The sequence below is a fragment of the Mustela putorius genome, unplaced genomic scaffold (assembly GCF_011764305.1).
Source record: "Mustela putorius furo isolate JIRA1106 unplaced genomic scaffold, ASM1176430v1.1 tig00000182_pilon_pilon_pilon, whole genome shotgun sequence".
NCBI lineage: Eukaryota > Metazoa > Chordata > Mammalia > Carnivora > Mustelidae > Mustela > Mustela putorius.
The window spans coordinates 3,890-11,949 of record NW_025421306.1 but is presented as its reverse complement, the minus strand read 5'-3'; the positions used below and the strand labels follow the sequence as shown (position 1 = coordinate 11,949).

The window sequence follows — 8,060 nt, the reverse complement described above, 5'->3', positions numbered from 1 at the left end:
AGTTAGAAATTGTCCTGGCATATGGCATGAGGAATAGGTCCAATATATCATTTCCTGTATTGTCCAGTTGTTTTACCATGACATTACTAGGTTCTCCCTTCCTCCACTGATTTGAAATACTGCCTTTATCATATACTTATTTTCTTATGTGTTTTTAACCTGCTACTGGTGTTTCTATTATTTTTTTTTTCCTGTGGCTAACATAATTTTGATTCTCTTATCATTTGACTCTCATATTAATTCAAGCTTCACTTTGGAAAACTACATTCTTTTTTTTTCTTAGAATATTTAATCTTCAATATTAGCCTGATTCAGTGATTCTTGCTGGAGAGTGGAGCTATTTACCAGACTCAATTACCAAGTTCTTTTTAAAAAAATATATATATATTCCCTGTACTTCTATCTTGACTTTTTGGCATGTCTTTCTAGCATGGTATGGTGTATGAGCATGGGTACACATTTGCAAATAAATATACACATACAACTATAATGTCTTCAAATGAGCATTTGTTAAGATTAATAGATATCCTATCTTTCAAGTATGTTGGGATAAAATAAGGGTTGAGAACTTTTTGTTTGTTGGCATAGAGGCTTTTTATAATAATGATAGTAGTAGTTGATATTTATTGTGTCCAGATAACTTGCCACAAAATGTGCTGTTTATCTGATTTATATCTATTGTCTCATTATCTATCATAATAACCATATGTATAGGTATTATTATCCTTCTTTTGCACACATGGAAACTGACGGTTAGGCAAGTTAGACAAAACGCATGGTCATGGTTAGTAATGCATAAGTAGAGTTGAGCCCATCTCTTTTGAGTTCAAAATCTATGTTCTTAAAAGCTAACCATGGAAAATGACATGGGTGGACCAAATTGATGTACTTTGTGCCAACCTGTTGAGAGACTCAGATCCTTCTGTGTACATTTTACTGCATATGAGCTCTTCCTGTATGCACAGGACGTAAAGTGCCTATTAGGCAGACTCCCTTTTCCTGTCACTCCTGATGATGAACTCATGGATTATGGGTTGCTCTAGTGATTGGAAGGAACTATGGACTGTAGCAGTGTGAAGAGTTTCTTTTCTAAATCTCTTTAAAGTTAGTTGATAAATATTCTGAGCACTAAGAATATTTTTTGAGTGAGGCATATGGCAGTTTCTTCCTTGATGTTTTTAGGGAAAATGAGCCATGTAAAATGTTAAAAAAAATTATAAATCGGGCTAGTTTCTGTCTCTCCCTGTATTATGCTCAGGACTGCTCAGGTACAGGAGTGTACAAATATTGACAGATTTTTGCTATTGTTCTGAGGATTAGTGAGATAATATTTGGAAGGCAGATCAACTTTTTATCTGTACCTAAAAATATAAAATGCAAAATTACAAAAGGATAAATTGAGACAATGTATGTGAAAGTTCTTAGAAAATTACTAATATATATGGAAATGGAGGTAAGATTTTCATGAGGTTTACTAAATAATTCATCAACTTTGCTAGGTCATTGTCTTAGATTAGCCTTATAGTTACAGGAGATCTAAGACTTTTCCCTAGAGTTCACATTCCATTTTCTCAATTGTTTCATTGCAGTCTTCATGTCCTTGTTCCTCAGTGTGTATATAATTGGGTTCAAGAGAGGAGTGACCACAGAATAAAACACAGCAAGGGATTTATCTAATGACTTGATGGGGAACGGCCAGGCATAAATGAAGATACATGGTCCAAAAAACAAAAGAACTACAGTGATGTGAGCAGTCAAAGTGGACAGGGCCTTGGATGACTGGTGTGAAGGGCGTTGTCGGATGGTCACTAGGATGATAACATAGGAGATGATTAGGAAAACAAAAGAACACACAGTGAGCACACCACTGTTAGCAATGACCATGATATCCAACCTATAGGTGTCTGTACAAGCAAGTTTGATAACCCTAGGTAAGTCACAATAAAAGCTATCAACCTCATTGGGACCACAGAAAGGTAAGTTTACTGCAAAGGCCAGCTGGCTCACTGAATGGAGGAAAAACCGTCCCCCATGCAGCTGCCACAAGCCCAACACATACATTGCCACACATAACGGTAGTGTAGCGAAGGGGGTTACAGATTGCTATATATCTGTCAAAGGCCATGGCTATGAGGATCACCAACTCACTCCCACCAAAAAAGTGAAGGAGAAATATCTGAGCAAGGCAGCCCTTGAAAGAGATGACTTTGCGTTTACTGAAAAAGTCAGCAATCATCTTGGGGGCTGTGACAGAAGACAGACACAGGTCAGTGAGTGAGAGGTTAGCCAGCAGGAAGTACATGGGGGAGTGAAGGTGGGAGTCGGAGGCCACAGTTATGACAATAAGAAGGTTTCCACACACAATTCCTACATAGAATACAAAAAAGAACACAAATAGGAAAATCTGCAATTCCCGAGAATTGGAGAGTCCCAGAAAAATGAACTCTGTCACCATGGAGTAATTTGTGTCACTTATTGATTCATTCCAAGAAACAGCCTGTGTAGTTACCTTGGAGAATAGAGTAAGAAGGAAGACAGAATTATTAGACTCCAATTCAAAGTCTCATTTTGTATTATTCTGCTCACTCATATAATGACTTTCTGTGGTCTATTACACAAACACTTTCAAAATGCACACAATCTAAACCTACTATTTTATCTTACACTCTTCCTGGTGATGCCTTATCATCCACTTATTCAAGTCTACTTAGTATTTCCACTTATCCTAATAATTATCCTAATAAAATACCTTTGTTCATGCTATTCTCTCTGCCAGATTACATCTAGACTGCCAGCCTACATTTAGCTCCTTTTCCTTGAGCTCCAAAACAGTTTTTTATTCTGTAACCACTCTCTTAGCTCTTAAGTAAATACAATACTATGTGATCTTTACATTTATAGCACCATTTTACAACATCCATTTTTGAAAAAGTACTCTTAGAGGTTTTGTAGCCCATCATGATAATTTTATATTTTGGTCATTGGAAACCTCTCCAACAAACTAAGACAAATCCTTATTCACAGTATTGCTATGTGAGGCAATTTGTAATGCACAAGTTTTGAATGTAGTCTGAGGACATTTTAAAGTCCCTACTTAAGTCTTATTTTTACAAATGTGGATACTAATTATATTCAATTCTTATGGTTATTATTAATTTCAAATGAAGTAGTTAAAGTAAAGTTTTTTGGGAGAGTTTTTGTATTTAGCGAGTGCACAATAGATTTAGATAACTATTAGCAGTAAGATTTATCACCTTCTGATTCATAGAGGAACCCTGGCTCCCCAATAATCATTAATGAATTTTACTTGTATTCTAGAAATAACAATCGTAACAAGAATTTCAGCTCCCTGTTCTTCTGTTTTCCCATCTTTAGAATGAATGTACTGGCTTAAAAGATCTCAACATGCCCACTAATCTAATACTCTATAGGTTATGAGTGAGGGACAGAATTCCAAAATAATTTTCATAGTCTCTCAGAAGCTTGGATAGAAATGTGAGAGCCAAGACAGATGGAGAGATCCAGTCTTAGGAGAAGTTAAAATAAATGAGTATTCTAGAGTAGAAGGTGTGAGGCCTTATAGAGAATGGAATTCATACTTACCATTTAGTGATATGGAAGTGCTTAGAAGAAAAAGATTTAATCCAAAATAAAATTAAAGATGAAAAATAGAATCAAAAATAACAGGGAAATAATAAAAGGCGATTCAGTGGTGAAATGAAAAGTGAGAAAAATGCAAAAAAAATATCACATGAGAGATAATATGAAAGAGTTTAATAGGAGATAAAATCAAAAAAAGGATTCTGGAATGTCTCCTAAGGTATATAATTATGAGTACAGCACAGAATTATTGAAGAATTATGTGCAATTGTTTAATACAAATTTCTAACAAATAGTGAATCGTCTATACATAATAGCCATTGTTAAAGTAGTAAGAACAGGGCATTTGTCAACAGGATGTGGGAGATTTTAAAAAATGATGTAAATGATTTTATTCTGAGTAATGTGGAAATAGATGGGTCCTAAAGAGATCTGAAAGTATAGTGTGTTATTATCAAATTTCTTGGGGAGTAGTAGTATTTATTTTCAACATTTTCCTAATTGTGGATATTGTGTTGCCTTTACACTTTTCTCTTTCATATCCCAATTCCATTATTTAGCCCTATCCACTAATGCTCTCTATTACTCTTTTCAAAGTTCTGTATGAATTTAGCAATTCAATTGTATTTCCACGTATAAAAAGTCAAATAATAAAACAAGCATAACCCCTCTCTTCCCTCTGCTTAGCACAGTAATAAATGCAATCCAGCGATCATTGACAACAGAGAGGATGGGATTCCTGTTGTGAGATCATTTCTGATCTCACTTATTGATTAGGATCATTCTTAAGAATCAAAGTATGCAACTTATAGTGGAACTTCAGTAATTACTTATGTACTGCAACCATTTCATTTCACTGAGAGGACAAACTCAATACTCACATCTCCATAAGAAATATACCAACAGTAATGGCTGGTAAAACAAAAAGACAAAAAGACTTTATAGCATGGTAACAAGAATTCAGATATGCTGCTCCTCAGCAAGAGGAATTTCTTGCTCACTGTGTTAAGACATCTCATTTCCTGAGTGTATGCTATGGAGGAGTGAGTGATGATGGTGGATTCTCAGTTACAGGGGACCTGCTACCTCTGTAATCCTTTCAAAGCTCATATCTGATTCTTCAAAAATGGCTCAAGGAGTTTGAGAAGAATTCTATTGATTCTAAGTTAAAGATTAAGTTTATTGAAGTCAAGTTCTCCAGAGTCTTCGACACTGGCTATAGCATTCATGAAGAGCCAGCTACAGCTATAGGGAAAGAAAATCTTTCCCTATGTACTAAATTAACTTAAAATTCAACAATGAGGGTGTTACGTTTGTCCTAAATATCTTTTACGCCTCTTTAAAGAAAAATAGCTAAAGTCCTCATAAGTTTCACTGAGATTGAAGTCAGGAGACTTGGGGATTTTAGTACAAAGTTACCGTGTGATTTTGGCATGTAATTCAGAATTTCCAAGACTTAGTTTTCCTGTTTACCAATGAGCGCATTGGACCAAAAGCTCTCAAATGTGAAATTCCATAACTCCAGCCAGCTACAGCTATAGGGTGATTTATGATTTATGATTTACACCTATATGTGAAAGAAATATCCCAAGCCAGATTGTATTGTAGGAAGGATGGAAAGAGATAAGTAAGAGAACACTGCTTCTGGTTATATGGAAAAAGGATCATTAAATAGAAAGGAAAGACTCAGAAGGACTAAACACTTAGAACACTTATGTAACATATACTAAGTTTTATAACACACCTAGGGCAATCCTTGTTAATATTCATACTAACTCTTCTAAATATTTGAACTGACCTCACAGGACCTTCCACTTTTCTTGAAGATGCACATGCAATTGAATTCTGCCAATGGGTTCTTACTAATTGAAGCAACTCATTGTCAATAAAATGCTACACTGTGGTTACTTTCACTTTCATCATTCCACCCACCTCCTTCATATCTGGAAGAGACTGCAACAATTTTCAGAGCAAGGAGAGTACAGATTTTCCTTTTAGTACTTTGTCTTGAAGCAAAACATTTCCAAGAGAATAAAGTGTGCCTGATTGGTGTTCTTTAAAGAGTCACTTGGTTAAGAGCCAGTTATGAGTTGACTGGAGGCAAGTGAGGAGATCTGGAAATAGCCAGCCTGAAGTTTGAGTGCTGAGACTAAATCATATAGTCTCACAGGCTTTCCCTTGAGGATACACACAGAATCTTTTTGAGTCAGGGGTTGTTGTCACAGTTTCTCAGCTTTCTTAGGTATTTCTAGTACTTCACTGAATCTAAGGGTGATTTTGTTTTTCTGTGCAAATGAAAGTTTATTTCCTTATATCTATATTTCCCATAATTCTCTTTATATTCCAATATAGTGACATACAATGTGATGTTACTTTCAAGTGTATAAAACATTGATTTGACAATTCTCTACCTTACTCAATGCTCAGTACACTAAATGTAGTCATTGTCTGTCAACATACATTATTACAATATTATTGACGTTATTCCATATGCTATACTTTTCATCTCTGTGACTTACTTTCTTTAAAACTGGATGTTTGTATTATGAATCCCCTTTATTTCTCCCATACCCCACCCCTCTGCCTTGTGGCATCCACCAGGTTTTTCTCTATAAAAGTCAATTTATTTTTTATTTGTTTTGTGTTTGAGATTTCACCAATAAGTGATATCATATAGTATTTGTCTTTCTCTGTTTGTGTGTGTGTGTGTGTGGGGGGGGTGTCTTTCTCTGTTAAAGGTGACTTTTTTTTTAAGAGTCATAGTAAAAGTAAAAAGATAAAGTTCCAATATTAAAATCTGGATGGATTAAGTAGACAATAAACAATAATGCTTTAGATATTATACAAAGAGGATAGCATATAGCATTTATTACCACTTTAAGATAAAATATAGGAAAAATACCTTCACAGGTAAAAAGAAAGTGTCATTTATTTTTTACTTTTTTTTTTTTGAGCAGCTTTAATTACAATTCTGCAGCTACAACTGAGCTGAGTCACCACAATTAATGTTTCTTAAATCATTCATTGGGATGTGTCCAGCTGATTTCTCAGTCATGCTCCTTGGCTCAACAGGCTTCCAAGTTTTACCTGGACAAGTAAAATAAAGATGTCAGCCATCTTCTTTGTCCTAAGCACCCTGGATTAAGTACAGGTATATTATATAAGGTGAGATCTGGGTTGGATGCTTTTCTTTAGGTAATAACGTCCTAAATGGCAAAAATGTATCCATTGACTTGGTAGGGAAAGGCCACACATAGAGAAAACATGCATGGAACAAAAAATGAAACCACTACAGTGATTGTGAGCTGACAGAGTGATGAATGCTTTGGATAAATCTTTTGAGGAATGTTGTCTGACAATTATCAGAATAAAGATGTATGATACAATTAAAAAAAGAAGGTGCAAGATGTGGTATATATACACAATGGAATACTATGGTGCCCCTAGATATGAAGCCACTGTTGGTAGTGACCCCCAAATTCTAGTTTTTAAGTGTCCATACATGCAAGTTTAATAATCCTAAGGAAATCAAAACAAACGCTCCCCACATTAATAGGGCCATAGAAAGGTAAATTATGACAAAAAGCAAACTGAGACACAGCATGAGTCACCCAGTAATCCAAGCAGCTCCTATCAAAAGCATGCACATTTTGGGACTCATAGTAGTTAGATAGTGGAGAGGCTTGCAAATTGCTGGTGTACCTGTCATATGCCATGGCTATGAGCAGTACCATCTCAACTCCTCTATGACATGAATAAAGAACATTTGTATCATGCAGTTGTGGGAAGGTGTTAAAAAGTGATTGATTTTGGGGCGCCTGGGGGGCTCAGTGGTTTGGGCTGCTGCCTTCGGCTCAGGTCATGATCTCAGGGTCCTGGGATCGAGCCCCGCATCGGGCTCTCTGCTCCGCAGGAAGCCTGCTTCCCTCTCTCTCTCTCTCTCTTTCTCTGCCTGCCTCTCTGCGTACTTGTGATCTCTGTCTGTCAAATAAATAAAATAAAATCTTTAAAAAAAAAAGTGATTGATTTTGGCAACCACTGAAAAGATCAGAGATCATCCTAGGAACTGTGGTGGATGAAAGCCCCAGGTCAATGAAGGAGTGATAGGTTGTGTAAACGAAAATCCAAAATCACTGTTAACATAATGAAGAGGTTTCCCAAGATAATTCCCACAAAACACAAAGAGAAGAGAAAAGAAAAAGGAAGACCTGTATTCCCAAGGATTGTGTACAAGTCTTAGTAACATAAAAACTCAGTTACCACAGAGCCATTTACTTGGTCCACTGAATCATAAGGAGGGAAGACTCTGAAGTGACCTGAAAGAAATGAAATGAAGAAGGATCAGCTGTGAGGGCACTAAAAAACTATGTGTTAACTGTTGATTAATTTAAATTGGTTATTGACAGATCTTTTATTTAATTGATAGTAAATTATTAACAAAATCATGGGAACCCAGAGTA

General features: G+C 35.8%; 2 pseudogenes; both read right to left on the bottom strand.

Annotated features, from left to right (window-relative positions):
• Nucleotides 1-1,536: 1,536 nt before the first annotated feature.
• On the bottom strand, nucleotides 1,537-5,197 carry LOC123391142 (annotated as a pseudogene).
• Nucleotides 5,198-6,727: 1,530 nt separating this feature from the next.
• On the bottom strand, nucleotides 6,728-7,808 carry LOC123391141 (annotated as a pseudogene).
• Nucleotides 7,809-8,060: the final 252 nt, after the last annotated feature.